The 21,318-nt window shown below is 40.4% G+C and overlaps 1 protein-coding gene across 2 annotated transcripts in view; it reads right to left on the bottom strand.

Annotated features, from left to right (window-relative positions):
* Nucleotides 1-4,100, bottom strand: part of LOC143527392 (uncharacterized) — a 15,580-nt gene extending 11,480 nt beyond the window's left edge. The window contains exons 1-2 of one of the 2 annotated variants that reach the window (XM_077022585.1): nt 3,945-4,100; nt 3,783-3,853 (exon numbers count right to left, since the gene is read on the bottom strand). The gene's annotated coding sequence lies outside the window, so the exon portion shown is untranslated. The remainder of the gene's footprint in view (nt 1-3,782; nt 3,854-3,944) is intronic. The other variant, XM_077022594.1, reaches the window with a different exon arrangement.
* Nucleotides 4,101-21,318: the final 17,218 nt, after the last annotated feature.

Here is a 21,318-nt window from a genome sequence, read left to right as displayed (position 1 = left end):
CACTGAGCGTCCGATGGGCGGGACAAAGCCCAGCATTTATCCAATGACTCATCTCGTTTCGCTGCACTCTTTGCTTCGCTATTGAACTCTGTAGAGGCTCAGCGTCCACACCGTTTAAAGCACCGTGAAGCTGCAGGAATGAGTGAGAGGAAAGCCGCGTCGTTACCAGTGATAAACTGATTCTGAACAAAAGTTGAGCGCGTTGTAGCGCATATTTAGTCAATGACATGTACACACAACACTATATGTTTGATCACTTATTGACATTTTAGGGGAAGCTGAGCTTCCCTTGCAGTCTTAGAGCAATCGCCACTGGTGAAAACCCACCCGCAAAGGTTTGTCACTGCCTGAAAGGTTATTAGCATCTGCTACAAACAAGCTTAACGTCACAGTTAGTGTGTTACTTATAACAACCTAATGTTTCCCCAGTTAGTGTGTTACTTATGTAGCCGCTATTACTCAAACAGATATAGACTACGCCACTCCCGAATTACAAAAGGGGGGAGAGCCCTATTCAGTAGTAATGTTTCCCCGTGATGGTCTCCTTAAAGTGATCAGACAGCTGTAAATACAATAACACCCTTTTATTCAGACAAATTAAGAGAAGATCAGTGGCACAACACAACCCCCGGTTTAAAAGACTCTAAAATAGCAAAAACAGGTACAACATCAAATGGGTCCTGTGGGTGGCAGCTACGCATAGCCCAGACGCAAAAAGATGATTACTGCAATTATTATGTCCTTAAATTTGGACATACACCCAAGTGCTTAATGCCACTCCCAAACTCTCAAGCTTAAAATGTTAAATTCACCCCAAGCACGGCACACAACCCTGGGCTAAAGTTAAGTGCAAACCACCAAACAACACACAAGTACATAAAAAAAACCCAGTTAGAGTCGTAAATTAAAAGGGTTATTTTAAAAAAAATTAGTTATTTAAGATGAAATACAAAAAAGGATAGAGCTCAACTAAAGGCAATGAAGAACTATTAGACTAATTTAACACTAGCTGTCCCAGCATTTTCATTCCACACTTTTTCTACCTGGTCTCCACCAGGGGGCAGTTCTGGGGATATTTGCATTCCATTAGGCCACCCTTTGTTATGTACATGCAGCCACTTATAGGTAGATGGGTGGGGGGGGGGTGATGGTGTGAACCATCAGTTCATTGTTCTGCTGGATATGTTCACTGACTCAGATAGAGAAGAAAAAACTCTGGCCTCCCCTTGGGGAGATTGTCTGTGTGGGTACATATATGAGTAAATTTAGGTTGGGATGAAGGTGTGTGGGTGTATGTGTGTGTGGGTGTATATGTGTTTGGGTGTGTGTGTGTGTGGGTGAATATGGATGTCCAATGTAGCAGCAGTTGGTGAACCATTGCAGTGGTCATTTGAGCTGTTTTTTTCTGCCCTTCCCTTTTTATAATAAATAATAATAATAATAGTATTTATTTGTATAGCACCTTTCATACATACATGCAATTCAAAGTGCTAAAAACTACTGAAAATAAGGTAAAAAATTACTTGTCTCTCCCCTCATTTCTATCCTGTCCTGTATGGTGGAGACTGGGAACAGGCTGAACTACTCTCTGCAGTGGGGGTGGTGGGGCACCACATTTTAGGCTGTTATAGTCGGTGATTGTGTAAGGCACCTCTTCCTGTACTCTTTACTGTATTTTAGACATTGAGGGCTTTTGAGGGGATGGTGTGGATGAACACTGACCAGTGGCTGACCATGAACATTGAACACTGACCCTCTTTTCTCTACTCCTCTTTTCTCTGTATGGCCCACCTAACATATTACTATTGTATAGGCCTGTGTTGAAAAAATCGATTTTCTGATTCAGAATCGATTCGCATAAGATGATCTGATAATCGATTCGTACGTCCAAAGATCGATTTTTTAGTGAACTTTTACCCCCGCCTCGTCACTGAATTCACGCAGGCGTGCTCGGTCTAACTAACTGTAAAACAACATGGCGTTGGACAGTGACGGTAATGACGATAGTCAAATCGGCAATCTAAAAGCAGAAGGACAGTTTATCCAGTGTCAGTGACTATTTACAGTTAGTCCATGTCACTGACAGTTTACCCAGTGTTTTTACAGTTTAAAAAAGTTAAAAATGTTCTTGTAACGTTGGGCGCAAGGCGATGGACGAGACATAATCCTTTGCACTTTCCAAATCGTTACGTTTATTACATTTACCAAAGCGCAGAGAGCGCACATAAAACACGTTTATATATAACGTGTGACTCAAACAACGACGAGCACAGGACTCTGCGCGAACACACATTAAATAGACAAACCACATAAACCCCACGTGATGACGAGACGAGTCACAGGTGAGGATTATAACAAGACGCACCCGCACCCACGAAGATCTACAGACGCAGACGAGTAGACCCAGACAACGTTAACACACGCCCAACAGGGAGGGGTCGGGGACCGCAACGTGACAGTTCTGTTATTATATTCACACTTTAAAGAAAATACATGTTTACATTTTATACTTTCAGTTTATTAAGTGTGAGCACTTTTAAAATAAAAATGCATTTGGTAGCAACAGCTTTTGGGTGAATTCTTAATTATTTCAATCATAATAATAATGCACTGGTTAGTGTCCCAGTAGGAGTCCACTGTTGCAGATATAGACACCTCAAAGATGTCCTCTGTTTATTGTCCAGCCGTCAGTAACTACCAGTAACTATTTGCTGATTAATATCGATATAATACTAGTTTTAACATGTTGCTTCTGTACAGAGTCAGGAAACAGCTCAAATACATTTTTAATAACACTAAACCCCGAATTGGATCGAATCGGATCGAATCGATTAAATCGGATTAAATCGAAATAAATCGATTCTTAATAGAGTAGTGACTGAAATCTCTTCTGGTAACATTGTTGTTGTGTTTTTGGAAGAGACACACTGTAAAAAGTATCATCTTGATAAGTTAAAATTGCTCAAGATTATTATTCTATTTCAAGTAGCTGAGGGTTTTTTGTATAAATTTGTGTAAAAATATCTTTACCTATTGGCAGTTTTTCAAAAGACAAAAGTCATTTTGAATAATCAATATGCCACTTCTATGCCACTATAATTCAAATATTATGTTATGTTTATGACTTCTTCTGACTTTGTGACTTCTTGCAAGAGAGCTTGCAGTCTCTTGTGGCAGGCAGCCAAAGGTGTGTATTGAAGCAGCCACCACCCACACCTGAGACACGCCTAATTTACATAACACTGGAGGTAAGGAGGGCTTATCACACCTGCCAACCACTGCCTTTTGGAAATGCTGTGGTACATGGCAGGGATGACTGCCTTTTGGCAAAGGTTCGGCCACTCCAGTGTTAAATCAACAATAGCGCCCCCAATATAAAATAAAAGTCTAGAGAGTTCGCTATAGGTGTCGTACTGCACACACAGGAGTTCGTAATCCTCCATTTGGATCACAAGTGGTCATGTCCCTTCTATTAAGGGAAATACCATTCAGCGTATAGAGATATCCTAAAAGTTTAATCCACAAAAGGGCAAAATACAGGTGGGAAAAACAGTGGCTACACTATAGGCGCGTCTCCATTCCTCTGTGGTTTCCTCAGTGGCTAAGTCTGCCGAACAGCCCTCTACACACTCCTCCACCGGCCCTGGTTTCATAAACATTAGCAATAATTAATATATAAACTAACCCAGCAGTTAAAACAGGACCGTACCAAGTCACTCCTTAGCAAAACCCAGTCCCCTTCTTCAGGCCTTATCCAACTTTAACACTAACAGCATAATTACCTGTAATTCCAATCCTCTCCCCCAATATCACTGACGGTGTAAGCAGCACAAACTCTCAGTACTGCATCCAGCTATAGAATGAACAGAACAGCTCATTGAGCCAAAACACAGGAATCTGCACTACTATTTACACAGACACACACACCAAACGCATTCACATACCGTTTCTCCTACGTACAAGCAATCACAACACACGAACATGGCAAAGTCGGCAAACTCCAAACTCTGTTAGCGTTCTGAGCACACGTTTCAAACAATGGCGGCACACTACTGGTCTTGAGGGAGCTCAATATATTTGCGTTACATTATTACCGAGGCGCTGATGCTTCCTGCTGGGTCCTAGTGCCCCTCTATTTCCTTCCCCACTGGGACTAAGTCCCACAGGTTACACTTATAACAACCTAATGTTTACCCAGTTAGTGTGTTACTTATAACAACCTAATGTTTACCCAGTTATAGTGCTGGGCGGTATACCGGTTCGCACCAAAAACCGGTGTTTATTTTTGTTATCATAAGAATTTTTCATAAACCGGCCAAACCGGTTTAAATAGCCTTCACATGTCGTTAATTGTTTCTCACGGGATGTTTTTTATTGCTGGGCCGCTATGCACACATGCAACAGAAAACGAAAAGAAAAGCTTTTTTTTTTCAGAAAAGCTTGCTGAAAACGAAGGACGTTCTGAACCACAAATTCTCCCAAACATTGAAGTAAAAGATGATGCCCCAAAGGAACTTTTGCCAAAGAAGGGAGCCCTGTCTGTTGTCAGGAAGTACCGTATTTTCTCAACTATACAGCGCACCTCAATATAAGTTGCACCTACTATGTTTTAAAAAATGGAAAATGTTGTATAAGCCACACCGGGCTAAAAGTCGCATATATCTACTGAACTGAATACATTTAACTGAACATAACTGAACTGATCAGTTTCTGAACGGTGCCTGTAGATTTTAATGTGTGACAGTTTTGGCGTTCAGCCGGTGTTGTGGCGAATTCCGACACCCATCGTTTATCCGCATAAAGATGCTACAGATTATATTGTTGATTTATGTCTCTATGCATAAATAAGAGCTAGACTTTAATTATCCATTACAGCAAACGGCATTATTTATGTCCAAAGCCACACTGGCTCAAGGGTGTTAATTATTTTAAATAAAATACACACTGACTATACCGAAGTTCACCTCTGACCACGACTTTGCAGTATTACAGCAGTATTATGTCTAAATATCTAGTTAGAACAAAACTAGAGTGCTCAATGAACTAAATTATAATCACTGTAACTCCCGAATATCATCTAGCGTCTTTATGCGTGTGCAAATGAGGGGACTCAGAATTCGGCACAACACGTTCGTTTGAAAACATTTCTCCGTCGTGCCTGCTGCTTGCATGTGCTAAATGATAATTAGCACTTCTTTGATTTACAACTTTAACTTTCTGCTCCACCCCTGACGGGTGAAGAAACATTTACAGAAATGCCGCATCTCATTACAAGTCACATGGTTCAAAGTGTGAGGGAAAATATGGGTAGCAATCGTGGGATCTCCGCTGTGGCATGTCAAGGTCACTCCGCTCTTCAGCGCTGTGTTTTGCGCTGTTATGTTTGCAGGGTTCATCCATCTTTACAAGGTGGAATTCAAGCACATGTACGGCACTTTCAAGGCCCATTTTCAATATTTTCCAGCATCTTTAGCTTAATTAACCCTGATGAGATCCAGGCGTGGTCTACATTCTTGGGGTCCAGCTGGGTGTGGGGGACCCATTGCAATTTTTGTTAAAATAATCAGCAGATTCAGCCCAATTGCAAGTAAAATAAACAATACATATGTTAAATTAGTTTGCTCTCTTATTTATTTATTAGTTACTTTTTTATTAAAATGTAACACAATAAGGAAATCAATCATAAATCATGCTGGCTGACAGGCTGGTCCTATGGCTAGCTGCTCACGGGCTGGTGCTAACGGAGCTGGCTGCTGCTCATCCTCCTTTTCATTATCAGTATCAGACTCTGATATTTCAGAAATGTGATCCTGAAATTTCCTCTTCTGAATCATCATCAAAATCCTCTGTCTCTTCCAATATCAGCTGTAAGGCAGTCTGAACTGAGAATTGCTTTGCCATCTTTTATAGCATTTTTAGCATTTTTAGCATCATGTCCCCATGATTGGGTGAAACACACACAAACACACACATACACACACACACACACACATACACACACATACATACACAAACATACAGGTCCAGAGAGGAGGGAGGGATAATGAGGGCTGAGAGAAAAGATGCTTCTTTCAGATCTCACCCCTTTGTCTCTATAGAGATTCTTCGTCCACTGTCTGACAATATGCAATCAACCCCTGATGTGACAACCATCAAAAGTGTTGATGGTTGCCCACCCTTGCATGCCAAACACCTCTGTCCTTTGTTTGTATATCCTTTAAAGTCATACAGACGACTATCAACTACCCAACCCAATGTTGATTGCCCACTTTGACTAGCCCAGGGCCCAGTGGACCCTGGACCCTGTATGTAATACAAATGTGAAGGGGGGGGTACGGGGGGGTGGTCATTGAAAATATTTTCTGACTTATGTTGCTCACGGAAAATGAGCCAAGGACCAATGAATCTCAGTTTGAAAAAAAAAAAATTGTAGAATTTTTTTAAGCTGATTTTTTCAAAATGGGTCCCACAGACCCTTGGACCATATAAGGGTTAAGTTACATATTTATGCAAATACACATATGGTCGAAATGATTCGAAATAATTCGCTTTTTATCACATTAAAAGAAAGGTTTTGTATAAAAAAAAGGTTTTGTATTTTTACTGCAACTGTCATGCTATATGATTCATTCACTACTTTAGTGCTACTATTTTAAAACTGATTAAGTGAGGCCATGGAAATCTGTATTACATGTAATACTGTAGCGTCGGTTCAAAGGGGGATGGCGCTACTTCCCATGAGACGGTATTGGTTCCTTTTATGTGTAATGTTGGTGCATGTATTTTTAGTTATGTATTTGGTTATGTGTGTTATGTAGCTTGAGTCCTCCCTTATTGGTTTATGTAGTTGTACTATGAGTTGTTCCCTGCCGTGTGTGTGTGTTGTCCTGTTGTTAATGCCATTCCCTCATGTGCTGTATGAGTTTGAGTCTGTTCTACGTGATGGCGGTTTCATACGTGATTATGTCGCTAAGGCAATTTAAATATAAGAGCCTCGTTGTGTTAAAATGGATCGGTTTCCTGCTTCTTCTTCCTACACCATGTTGCAACACTTAGTTGGAGACATTTTTCTAACAGTGGAATAGGGTGCTCTTAACCATTCTACTGCAGTAATTCTTTTCGTAATCAATGCAGTTAACACATCACGCATTGGGGGAAAAACCACGGTCAAATACTGTGAAACCGGAATAATTTTGAAAAATACTGTGATATAGAATTTTGGTCATACCGCCCAGCACTACCCAGTTAGTGTCTTACTTATAACAATCTAATGTTTACCCAGTTAGCTTGGTATTGACTTGGCACCAGTGCATCAGTAGAGAGGGTGTTCAGTCATGGAGGCCTCATAATGCGCAGAGGGATTTGGAAGAGGAATGAGCTTAACTTTAAATTCATGCATAGAATCTATTTGACACCAACACGTTTAAACAAGATATATCCATAGATTGTTTAAATGGCGCAGACGCCGGAGACAGCGCAGATCAGCATGCGCTGCAGTACGAGCAAACTTTGGAGGACTGTGAACTTCGACTGCTGAGTAGAGAACTTGAGTCTCTGGAGAGGCAAATTAAGGCGCTGTTGGATTGGCAAAGCCAACTCTTTGAAAAGAAAACTCGACTAGAAGCGGGCCGGGATGTGTCCTGCTCTGCTGGTGTGATCGAGTTACCCGAACCTGGAGATGGTCGCAGGAGCACCGGTGTCGTGGTGATGTCGACCAGCTAAAGATCTCCGCAACTCGTGTCCTCCGCCACGGCTGAGGCCGGGGATCATCTCGTTCACCCCTACGCCCGATGGAGTTTGGGAATGGCCGCGCCGAATAGGAAGATGAAGGTCACTGCCACCACCACAGCCAGAGCTTACTACCAGCAACATGTATGAAACCCTTAGCTCCATGACCTCTCCAGAATCAACATGCATATCAGCGGAAAAGGTTTTAGTCATGGGAGACTCCATTGTAAAGAACTTGGAACTGGCTCGGCCAAAAGGTACTGCATGTATTTCTTGTTTTCCAGGCGCTCGTGTTTTAGACATTGTCAGAGAGGTCCCTGCTGTTTTTAATAAAAATAAAGACATAGGGGTGGTTGTGGTACACGAGCGTACTACTTAAGGAACATTTCTCCTCTGTCACGTTGAGGACCCCGGCCCCTCCCTTTTGGGCGTGTGTTTACATTGTCCACGTGCATCATCTGCGTCTGTGGAACTACGTGGTTATGGTTATGTCTTGTGATAAACTGTCTCACCTGTGACTCATCACGTAATCACGTGGGGTTAATGTGGTTTGTCTATTTAATGTGCGCTCGCGCAGTGTCCTGCTCGTCGTTGTCTAAGTCTACACGTTTTAGTGAGTGTTTCTCGTTCTCCGTGCGCTTTACGCGCTATATGTTTAGTGGAATAAAAGTGACGTCAGTCGTAAACAAGGATTCTGTGTCTCGTCCTTCGCCGACCCATGAGCGTCACATCCTCACTACTGCATAGCCTAAGGAAGACAACAAAAGCAAAGATCACCATTTCAGGTCCTTTGCCGACCTACAGAAAAGGATGTGAAATTTTTAGCAGACTGTTTGCATTGAACTGTTGGTTAAAAGACTGGTGCAACAAAAAAATGTGGGTTTTATTGACAACTGGGATGAATCTGGGGAAGACCCGCTTTCTACCGCAGAGAGGGTTTGTATCCAAGTCAAAACGGGTCAAGGATCTTATCAGAACATTTTAATGTTTTTAAATCAAGTATGACTTGAAAAAAGGGGGGTAAACTATAGTACTGCCAACAAACAATGCTACTCCCCTCTGCCATATTCATCTATGGCCATCCCATGGTTAATGACTCTTTCAACTGCCAGAAGACATTGTTGGTTTTTTTTTTCATCTTTTGAATATTTAGCCATTTTATTAAAAGCTCTAGAGCCAGTCCTGGTACTGATAGTTTATCGTCCACCAAAACACACCCTCATTCTTGCCTGAAATATCGGAATTGTCTATCTATCTGTGTTACTTATTATGATAAGATTCTTCTTATTGGTGATTTTAATCTTCACATTGACAATGCCTCAGATAGAAGAGCCATGGATTTTAGACAACTCTTAAAAACATTCAGTTTTAACCAGTACATTACAAACCCCACACATATCCGAGGACACACTCTAGACTTAATAATTTCCCGAAACTTGAGTGTAAGTATATATGAAATTGTAGATGTTACGGTTTCAGATCACTACTGTGTATTTTTTTACAGGATTAATTAATCAAGAAAGAGCTAGGAACCCAAACGTTAAAAGGAAACGGTATTTTAATAGCTCATCCCCTAATGATTTTATTAATGTTTTTTTAAATAGACTTCTCTTTCCTGAAGACACATCAGTGCATGAAATGGTTGACAGATTTAATTTAAAAATGAGATCAACTCTAGATTTAGTTGTACCTGAAAAGGAAAAAAAGACACATTTGCATAAAAATACACCAAGGAAAACCAAAGATCTGCGACAACTACAAAGGCACTGCCGTAAGGCTGAAAGAGTTTGGAGGAAAACTAAATTAACTGTACACCATGAAATTCTTAAAAATTGCATCGAAACGTATAATAAGATGGTGAGAAAGGAGAGGCAATTACATTTTTCAAAATGAATCAATGAAAACAGTAGCAACCCAAAAGTCTTATTTTCAATTATTAATCACCTTTTAAATCCAAGTCCAATGGATGACTGGCTATCAGAACCATGTACATCAAAATGTGAATCTTTTGCAATTTTTTTGAAGGATAAAATCACTGATATTCGATCAAGCCTGATGCACTACAGACCTGTACTTCAGGAATCTTTGCAACCACAATCTACAATGTGTAAATTTATACAGTTATCTGAAACAGAGCTCCGCAAGATAATCTCATAGCTTACTTCTTCAACCTGCATTTTTCCAATTCCTACCTCATTTTTTTAACAGATATTAGATAATCTTATTTTTAGTGATTTAGAAATTATAAATTGTTCTGTAGTAACAGGTATTTTTCCAGATGCTCTTAAGATAGCTGTGCTTAGGCCGTTATTGAAAAAATACAATTTAGATCCATCAGTTTTAAGTAATTTTAGACCAATTTCAATGCTACCATTAAGTAAAATACTACAAAAAGCAGTCTTTGCCCAAATAAATGATTTCCTGAAGGAAAATTCTGTTTTTGATCAATTCCAATCGGCCTTCAGAACAGGACACAGCACTGAAACAGCGTTACTAAAGATAGTAAATGATCTTAGAATTAATAAGGATAATAACAGGGTTTATATTCTTATACTTTTGGACTTGAGTGCAGCATTTGATACAGTGGATCATGACATTCTTTTAAATCGTCTGAAAACCTGGGTAAGCCTATCTGGAAATGTTTTACAGTGGTTTAATTCCTATCTTAAGGTTCGAAAATACTTTGTCAGCATAGCTGACCACCGCTCTAAGGAATATTATCTATTATATCTATTATATATTATCTATCTATCTATCTATCTATCTATCTATCTATATTTGTGTTAGAAGCATTTGATAGAAGCATTTGTGTTTCTGCTTGTTTGTGATCTAAACAGCAGGCTTGAATCTTGCTCTTTGTACATTTCTTATACTACCTCCCTATCTATCTATCTATCTATCTATCTATCTATCTATCTATCTATCTATCTATATTTGTGTTAGAAGCATTTGATAGAAGCATTTGTGTTTCTGCTTGTTTGTGATCTGTGATCTCTGTGATCAGAGACTTTCTGGGTGAGGCTGCTGCCTCAGTCTTGCTCTGTGAATTAACATAATAAAGGGGGATGTTTGGCTTTGCTAATTGCTGGCAAGAAGGAGAAGAAGGTGGGGTGATGTCCTCAGAATCCTGAATTCTCAGGAGCTCTAGTGTTAAGCCTCACATTGATAATGTCACCAAAACAGCTTTCTTCCATTTAAGAAATGTAGCGAGAGTGAGACCCTTTCTTAAACTACAAGATGCTGAAAAACTGATCCATATGCTTTTGTTTTTTCACAATTAGACTACTGTAATGCATTATTCACTGGACTGCCCAAAACCACAATTGACAGACTACAACTTGTCCAGAACGCTGCAGCCAGAGTCTTAACATGTACAAAAAAGAGGGAACATATAAGACCTGTTTTAGCTTCACTTCATTGGCTACCTGTATCATTTAGGATTGATTTTAAAATTCTCTTATTGGATTATAAATCTCTAAATGGGTTAGCACCTACATACATCTCATATAAGACCTGTTTTAGCTTCACTTCATTGGCTACCTGTATCATTTAGGATTGATTTTAAAATTCTCTTATTGGATTATAAATCTCTAAATGGGTTAGCACCTACATACATCTCATATAAGACCTGTTTTAGCTTCACTTCATTGGCTACCTGTATCATTTAGGATTGATTTTAAAATTCTCTTATTGGTTTATAAATCTCTAAATGGGTTAGCACCTACATACATCTCATATAAGACCTGTTTTAGCTTCACTTCATTGGCTACCTGTATCATTTAGGATTGATTTTAAAATTCTCTTATTGGTTAATAAATCTCTAAATGGGTTAGCACCTACATACATCTCATATAAGACCTGTTTTAGCTTCACTTCATTGGCTACCTGTATCATTTAGGATTGATTTTAAAATTCTCTTATTGGTTTATGAATCTCTAAATGGGTTAGCACCTACATACATCTCAGAGTGTCTGATGGATTATGTTCTAAATCATGCACTGAGATCATCGGGAGCTAGCTTACTTAAAATTCCCAGGATGAAGCACAAAAAGACTGGCTTTCTGTTTTTATGCTCCAAAAATCTGGAACTCTTTACCAGTTAACATTTGTCAGGCACAGAGTCTTACTAGCTTTAAAAAGCAGCTTAAAACCTTTCTTTTTAACCTAGCTTTCTATTAGCTGTTAAAATTGATTGACTGTTGTTTTTTTTTAATACTTTTTTTATACTTTATTTTATAATTTAATGATTTGATTATTAAATATCTACTTATAATTGTTTTAGTTGTTCTGTATTACTTAGTGTTTTATTTTTTCTGTTTTATCTAATTTTATTGTGAAGCACTTTGAGCTGCATTTGATGTATGAAAGGTGCTATATAAATAGTTATTATTATTATTATTATTATTATTATTAAAGTGATTTGCGACTGCAGTGTCACTCGTCTTGGACTTGAGACTTGACTTGGACTTGCAAAAAATGACTTGTGAGCATCTCTGACTGTCACACACACACTTTAATACATTGAATTATGATTAGTTCATCACTGTGTGTCAGGGCTGGCTCGGCTGCCACTCCCTCTACCACCAGGAGGGGCACCCAAGACAGTCCTAGACTTGCAGGACAAAATCAGCAATGATCCGTTTCAGCTGTCTGAAGGCTTCTTAAGGAAGCTTTGGGAAACGGATCATTGCTGATTCATTTTGGTCATGCCTATGTGTTCTCAGCTGGGTTAAAAAATTTGCGAACCCTAGAAAACTTTACAGTTGACGTACCGTGCGTGGTATGGGCTAGTGTAGGACGGCCCGGATCTTGTTGTCATCCATGGTAACGCCCCCTGAGCTGATTTCGTAGCCTAAAAACGCCACTGACGACTGGTGAAACAAACATTTTTTCTAGTTTGACATACAGCCTGTTCTGCAGGGTACGCAGCACCTGACGCACGTGTTTAATGTGTGTCTTCATGTCTGGGGAGTAGATCAAGATGTCATCTATGTAAGCGATAACACATTTTCCTAGGTATGCTCGTAACACGTCATTGATGAAGGCTTGAAAGACTGAAGGGGCGATGCTTAAATCGTAAGGCATAACCAAGTACTCATAGTGCCCTCTAGTGGTGTGAAATGCGGTCTTTCACTCGTCTCCCTTTTTGATTTGTATGAGGTTATAGGCGCTTCTGAGATCTAACTTAGTGAAAAGCCTGGCCTCGTGTAGTTGTTCTAGAGCTGCTGGGATGAGTGGTAGAGGGTACGGATACCTTTTGGACAGGGTGGCCGCGGGTCCTTAAAAAGTCTTAAATGGTATTAAATTTCATTGTTGTAAAATACGGCCTTGAAAAGTTATTTTGTCTTAAATTTTCAACCACAATGTCTTAAATTTGCGAAGCTAAATTTAGGGAGGAATAATTCCGTCAGCCATGTGTTGAACTTCGGGGGCGGAAATCGGTAGCCGTGCAGTGCACAACCTTCGCAGTATTGTATTCCGGGCTTAACGAGCACTCGTAGTTGTTGGACTGGCGGGATTGAATTTTCATGCGGGCTGTATGTACGTTAATGTCTGTTCGGCGAGATGGGGAAATGCAAATTTAGCTAGAAATGGTTGGAAGACCCGAAATATTCCTGGTGGCTCAGAGCTGATACCAGCGAGGCTCGTCAGCAGCAGCCTGTAATATCACCGTTTTGCCCCGCTGCTGGTGCTACTGCAACGGCCAGCAGTACAACAAGAGAACCATTCAGTCGAGCTCTGCTCAACGTAGCATTCACGCTGTATGTGGCTCTACCAATACTTTGAAGGCTGAGGTAATATGGGCGCTAAAACAGTTACGAGTCACCAGGCATACAGATCCAACGAAGGAACTGACTCATTGTTTAAAACCATGTTCCCTGATTCTGCCTTCAAGCCTGGTTTATACTTTCGCGAGTGACCGTAGCGCACGAACCTCCACGAACGGCAGAAGCGTTGCAGTGTTCTCCAAAACGATATATGATAGTATAAAGAAACACTCCTCAAAAACAGGGGAAGGAACATTTACCTGGCGAATTTTAATGTTGCTTTGTGTTTCAGGTTTGAAAAGTGCTGGAATTTAGGCTAAAGTATTTGAAAATGCTTGAAATTGTAACTACTTTGTTTCACAACAAATATCTGTCTGACTGAACAGTTCTCTTGTATTAGGTTAACAAATACGAGCCTCTTGTAATTCCAGGACGAAACATGAGAGAACGTGAAGACGTTATGATTGGGCGTTTTGAAAATAAAACACCATTAAATAATGTGATAAAAAAGCGAATCATTTCAAGTATATGTATAAATATTTAACCTAATTAAGTTTCAGGTGCTGGGAAATATTGAAATGGACCTTTAAAGTGACGTACAAGTGCTTTAATTCCACCTTATAAAGGTGAATGAACCCTGCAAACATGGCTTTGTTCTTTGCGCTGAGACGTGGCCCACGCGAAGTTACAAAAATCGAGATGTGCACGACCTCGCGAATCGACAGCGCGCGAGCCGCTCACGCACGGGCGAAGCCACCGCGATCGCGTCATTTTCGCCGCACGGACCCTCGCGACGCTCGCGACGCGTCAAGTATAAACTAGTTATAATAATCATTTACTTGCTAAACAAGCAGAAGGGAAAGCAGGAACCCTGATGGCCCAGGTGATCACAAAATCAAACATCCTTAGAAAGCGTTTCAGAGAAAAAGTAGCAGAACTGAAAGGGGTTGATTTGTTTTGTATAAAGTTTCATTGTGTATACTGTACAGTGAAAAATTGTAATGTTTGTGTCTCGTATTGTCTGTCTTGTGCATTCACATTTGAAGTTTCCAAGCAGCTAGATTAAATAATGTAAATAATCAGTTCGTTTTTGTGCTTTATTTTAACGTGTATGATCTTGCGAGTTGGTCTTAATTTTATTTAGAAAACGGTATTAAAAGGTCTTAAAATGTCTTAATTTTCACTTGGTCAAATCTGTAGACACCCTGTTGGAGATCTGATTGACTCCTTGGTAGTCAATCAGCAAGGCCAGAGTCCTCCGTCTTTCTTACGAACAAAGAAGAACCCTGATGTGATAGGAGAGGTGGAAGGGCAAATAAACCCCTCCTGTAAGGCCTCGGTGATGTATTCCTCCATAGCTCTATCCTCCTCCCTGAACAGGGGGTATATTCTTGCCTTAGGAAAGGAGACACCCTCTAAGAGGTCTATGGCACAGTCGTATGGGCGATGTGGGGGGAGATGAGTGGCGTTCTCCTTACTAAACACTGCTTCCAGATCCCGATACTCTGATGGGAGCGTGTGTGCTGTGAGCTCCGCTGTCTCGGGGCTTTCTATGCTAGTGGATAAGAGCCGTAGGCCAGTGGTTTGCATATATCTCTCGAGGCAGTAAGAGGACCACTTGACTAACTCTCAGGTTTTCCAGGAAATATGTGGGTTGTGTTTATGAAGCCATGGTAGTCCCAAAACTATCGGGAATACAGACGAACTAACTACAAAGAATGACATGTCCTCAGTGTGTAATGCGCCAATCTGTATTTTAATGGGAACGGTTTGTTTCTCGTGGTCTGGGCGCAATTCCTCACCACATGTCCGGGTTCCCCACAATATAGACACAGATTGCCCTCAAAACGTCTTCTTCATTCCTCTGGAGTAAGACTAGAGGAGTCACACTGCATAGGCTCCTCCGTCCTGTGGTGCTCAGTCTCCCGGGTGACATTTGGTGACCTGCCTGGGCTGGTTGCTCCTACGCTCGCTTAGTAGATGGTCAATGCGGATGGTGAGCGCAATGAGCTGGTCCAGACCGAGATTCTCGTCCCGACATGCCAATTCTTGAAGGACCTCCGGTTTCAAACCGTTACGGTAAGTAACCGTGAGAGCTGCCTCATTCCATCCGCTACCAGCTACAATAGTGCGAAACTTTCGCGCATAGACTGCCAATGAGCGCCTGCCTTGTCTCAGTTTAGGAAGTAGTTCCCCGCAGGATCTTCCCCCATGGGGGTGATCGAACACCGCCTTGAACTGAGTAAGGAACTGATCATATGTCAGCCCCCTCGTATTCTCCCATGTGGCTGTGGCCCACTCTAAAGCATCTCCGGTGAGAAGTGAAATAAAAAAGGTAATCTTACTACTATCGGGGCTAGGGGGGTTATTGTTGTAGTAGATCTCACATTGAAGTACAGAAAATCAAGGGGAGGTGGAGTAGCAGTTTTTATGAAAAATAGCATTGAAGTGGAAGTTTTAAAGACTATGTCTAAAGAAAAGTGTTTTGAGTTTTTAGCATTAAAGGTATCCCCAGGAAAAAATGACTCTTTTAATAGGGATTTACAGGCCTCCTTCTGCGCCATCCTCTGCAACAGATGATTTAGCAGAGCTTTTATCGCACTATACAACCTCTGAAATGCTGGTCCTAGGGGATTTTAATCTGAACTGGTTCTCTAATGCATCCGATCATTTAAAAGAAGTTTGTGGCAATCTTATCCTTTCACAGCTGATCACTGAGTCAACTCGTCCAAACTTAAAGGACCCCCTCAAATCTACTCTGATCGACTTAGCTTTTTCGAATAGAAAGAAAAAAATCACTGCCTCTGGAGTTTTTGAGTCTGGTTTCAGTGATCATTGCCCAATCGGATGCATTAGAAACAGTTCAAAGATACAAACAGGCTCTCGGGTGGTTAGAAGATATTTTAAACATTTTAATGAACAGGCTTTTTTTTCTGACTTAGCAGTGAGCAATATCCACTCAACTTTCAAAAGTTCAGATGTGGATGAAGCTCTGGAACATTTTAGAAATTCCTTCCTCTCAGTGGCAAATAAACATGCACCCTACAAAAAACTGTGAATAAGAGATAGATCTAGTCCCTGGTTTACAGGTGAAATTTCCTCACTGCTACAGTCAAGAAACAAAGCCTGGTCGATTGCCAGATGCACAGGAGAAAGTGAAAAATGGCTTACTTTTAGGAAACTGAGAAACAAATGCACTTTTGAAATCAGAAAAGCCAAATCAGAGTATTTTATCAGCCAAATATCTATCTCCACAAACCCTGGAATTTCTGGAAAGCAGTTAATTCACTCAAGCATAACTCCAAACAAAATCCAACTAAAATTCTAGTTAACAATAACATGATCTCTGACCAGCAAGAACTGTGTCAAGCTTTTAATGTACACTTTGCTGTAGCTGGTCAGACTTTTAGAAACATTGACATAAACCTGCCTGTGGATCAGCCTTCTGTCACTACTATTGTATCCCAGAATCACCATATCTTCACTCTCCAGACCTGCTCCCCATACGTAATAGCTAAAGCCCTTTCTTCTATTAATCCCCGAAAAACAATAGGTGAGGACGGTCTGGACCCCTACCTATTGCGTCTGGCAACCCCAGTTATTTTAGAGCATATTACATATATTTTTAATCTCTCTTTTTTATCTTGCAGAATTCCCAGTATCTGGAAAACAGCACACGTTGTTCCTCTGCACAAAGGTGGTGATGTGACAGATCTTAATAATTACAGACCAATCTCAAAACTGTCTTGTTTAGCTAAAATTTTAGAATCCCTAGTGAATAACCAGCTCAAGTCTTATCTATATGAAAATTCTGTCCTGTCCAGCTATCAATCCCACAGGGCTCAATTTTGGGCCCAGTATTATTTAATATTTTTATCAATGATCTTGCCGCCTCTACCTTAGACTGCAAATTACACCTTTATGCAGATGATTCAATCTTATACTGCTCAGCAGATTCTGCAAATGCTGCACTAGAAAAACTTCAACATTCTTTTAACACCTTACAGAGTGCTCTTTTTAAACTCAAGTTGATTTTAAATGCTAATAAAACTAAGTTTATGCTGTTTTCCAGATTTTCAAATAAGGTTTTAAATTTTAAAACTATTTCTACCCTGACAGGATCCAGTATTGATCATGTCAGTGAATATAAATATCTCAGCATCTTAAAACTTTCTTTTAAATCCCATATTAACAAACTCTCCATTAAATGCAGACAAAAGCTTGGATTCCTTTACAGAAATAAATCATGTCTGCCCATGCACACCAGGAAAAGAATAGTGGAGGCAACCATACTGTCAGTCCTAGATTATGGTGATGTAATTTATAGAAAAGCGTCCACCAGCGCTCTTAAAACCCTAGACTCACTCTATCATTCTGCTCTGAGGTTTATTACTGGTGACCCGTATAATACTCACCACTGCAGACTATATGATAGAGTTGGTTGGTCCTCTCTAGCTGCACGAAGAGAATCACATTGGCTAATTTTTATTTTAAAATCACTGTCTGGCCATTTGCCAGCTTATATATCTTCTCTGATTTCCATAAATAACAATAATTATCAGACTTGCTCCAGTGACTGAATCACCTGTCAGGTACCGAGAGTTTTTAGTGAACTGGGAAAATCTGCTTTTAGCTACAGTGCACCAGCGAGCTGGAATTCACTACAGGAAACGCTGAAGCTCAGCACGCTGGGAACACTAAACCATTTAAAACTTTTAGTTACTGATCACCATCAGAAAGCCTGTGAATGTTTTAAATGAGTACATGAGGGTTACCTCAATGTACTTCTGAGTTAATTTTTTTTTACATCTTAATTAATTGATTAAATTTGATGTTTTATTTGTATACTTATGTCAATCCCTGTATCACATGCTCGGCTACATTGAAAATGAGGGTCACCCTCAATGTACCTTCGAGTCAAAATAAAGGTTATATATATATAAGTAAGAATCCACAGCAGGCTTCTGGATTTCCGTCGTACTTGTCAGGTTTGCTAACTGTGTAGTAAAGGGCGGGGGCCGGGTTTTCGGTGGGCACCTCCGCTGGGGAACAATAGACATCCTCTGTAGCTGTGAGGTGATCTCCTGCATGTTTTGTGCCATGCTGGCCAACTGCTGTTGATATTCGGCCTGTTGTCTTGAGATGTGATCTAAGGACGTACTGATGTCACCAAAGCGTTGTTGATGCTGTCCCAGGAGCTGTCCTTGAGCAGCGATGGCCTGCGCGACACTGTTGGAGGCCACCGTCTGTTGAGGTGGCAAAGTATTCTGTGACGTTGGGAACATAACGCAACACAGACGCTTGCAGACTTTACTCGAAGAATGGTTTAATAAGTAAAAGGGAATTCCAAAGAGAGGTCGAGGGCAGTCCAAGTTCATTCACAATAATCAATCCAATAGAGCAGAGGTACCAGAGGGCGAATCCGAGAGAGAGAATGTGAATAGAAGTACAGGTCAAATCAGAGAATCAGACTACGAAAATAAGGCTTGGTATGCGTTCAAGACTGTCGGCAATACTTTGCAACAATGCATTCTCAGGCAAGGTCTTAAATAGCTCTAGTTAAAAAGATACAGGTGTCTAAAACTTTGGGGAGGCGGATCTCTGCATTCGTGGTGGGGCATGCTGGGAAGTGGAGTTCCCAGGGTTAGAGGCCGTGACACTTTTTCCAATTATTTATTTTTCACAGGTATATAAACTTCAGATTTTAATAACTTTTGCTAACTTATTATATCTTGTATATGTATATGAACCTCAAAATGTAAGTTTTACATACCAAGAGTTCCAAATTTTTTAAAGTTGTGCCAACTTACTATATTGTGGCATGGTGTGGGAGAAAGAGGCCGCAGACAAGTCCAATCTGATCAAGAACGGAGGTGTAACGAGTAGCCCCTCCCTGGGTCTGCCTCTTTTGTTTTTCCTTGGTTTTCCATGCCTTTCATTTAATTTGGGTTGTTATTACTTTCACCTGTGTTGCATTTAATTCCGTGTCGTTCTTCTATTTAGTTCTCTCGCGTTTCTCCATTGTTGTCTGTTATTACGTCTTGGCCATGTATGTACGTCTGTGTTCATGTAAGAGTTACTGATGAAAATCTGCTAAGATTAACCTGATCCTAGTCACGCATTTGTCCAGTTAGATTAGATGGTTTTGTTATTTGGTCTTTCACGTTTTGTCTCCTTGAAGTAATCAGTGTTGTTCGTTCATGTCCTCTGTTTGAATTACTTGTGTGTATCGGAGCGCGGTGCTTTATGGAATTGAGAAGTCTTCCATTTATTCTTGTCCTGTCGTTTTTGTTTAAAGAGTAACTGTTTGTAATTGTAGAAAAATCAGTGTTCTGTGCGAGTCTTATGTTGTGTAAGTAATCGTGTTGAGTGTTCTTTTGATAGTTGTCTTGCCTGATGCACTTGGTCAGATTGATTCAGTTATGTAGCTGTAGTATTCCTTGTGCCTGTGTCTAGTGTAATTTTCAATTGGTGTCCGTTCGTATTAGAATTGCTGTGATGTTGTACCTGTGTATATTTTGATTGTAAGTTTTGCGTGTGTGTGATTTCTAGGATTGTTTTGTTTGTCGTTGTATATTGGGTTAATCATGCCTCGTCGATCCCGGAAGGGTTCGTCAAGTGTTCGTGTGGGTTATTCTTCTCTCTCCGTTGTCACTGAGAGTTTAACCCCTTGTGTACTGAATAAAAGTAAGCTCTCTTCGCAAATATGTTCGCCCTCCGGTTTTTGCGAGTCTCAGACATTACAGGAGGTTTTATTCTCACCTCACAAGAAAATTGGCACTCACAGGCACAATCAGATCAAACTCCAGGCCTCAAATAACTTGGCCTTGAACATGAAACACAGGGGGAGGTCATGAAGACGGCAGTGTTACACATACATGGAGGAGGGACTCAGATAATGCACATGTACATAAAAAAATGGACCGGGCTGACTTAACTAATTACACACAAATAATAATCATTTATAACACTATACAGACATAAACACCACATAATACGCATAACAGGGCCGATGGGTAATGACGTCACCCTCTGGCACCCCCCCCATTGGCCCGACACTACAATATCTTGTTCAGTTAATGTATATTTCACATGTACATAAATCTCTAAATTCAATACTATGAATAGCTAACTGAAGTTGGGTCATATAAGACAAATGACAAAACACATTTGGACGTTAATATTCAGTTCAGAGTAGCGTAGGTCGCTGCTTGCCGCAGGTGAAATCCATTTCAAAATGAAATCGCAAACCCCGCCCCGTTCTCAACTAAGGAGTCAAATTGAGCATGCACAGAGGAGTTGACCTGGCCTTAACTAGGGTTCAACTACAAATTGTATATTTTGACAATGCAGGTTGTAAGGTCAGATCAACTTTTAACAAGAAACTCAATAAAGTAAGTGGAGTCCAAGTCCAATTACTTTGTTATCGTTTATGGTGCAATTAATTATTTTTGGCTCAGCTAAACTAAAAATCATAGTAAGTGCAATATTGCAATTTTCTTTTTTACAGTGCACTCACGACATGAACCAACCTAACAAAATAGACCCACATGAATTCACACAAACTATATTACAAAATAATTACAACTCAAATAACCAGGGAGGTATTCCAAGAAGCGGGTTAAGCGATAAAACCGGGTAAGTTAACTCAGAATTCACGGAAACTCAAGTTTTTTTGTTCCAGAAATCAAGCTTAGAGAGAACCTGAGTCAGTTACTATAGCAACTTATGCTCTGAAGCTAACCTGCTCGCTGGCAGGTTAACTTGAACATAATCCCAAGTTACAAACACGTCATCATGACGTGTCCTTTCCTCGAGGATC

The sequence above is a fragment of the Brachyhypopomus gauderio genome, chromosome 1, assembly GCF_052324685.1.
Source record: "Brachyhypopomus gauderio isolate BG-103 chromosome 1, BGAUD_0.2, whole genome shotgun sequence".
Lineage (NCBI taxonomy): Eukaryota > Metazoa > Chordata > Actinopteri > Gymnotiformes > Hypopomidae > Brachyhypopomus > Brachyhypopomus gauderio.
This window is presented reverse-complemented; position numbering and strand designations above follow the sequence as displayed.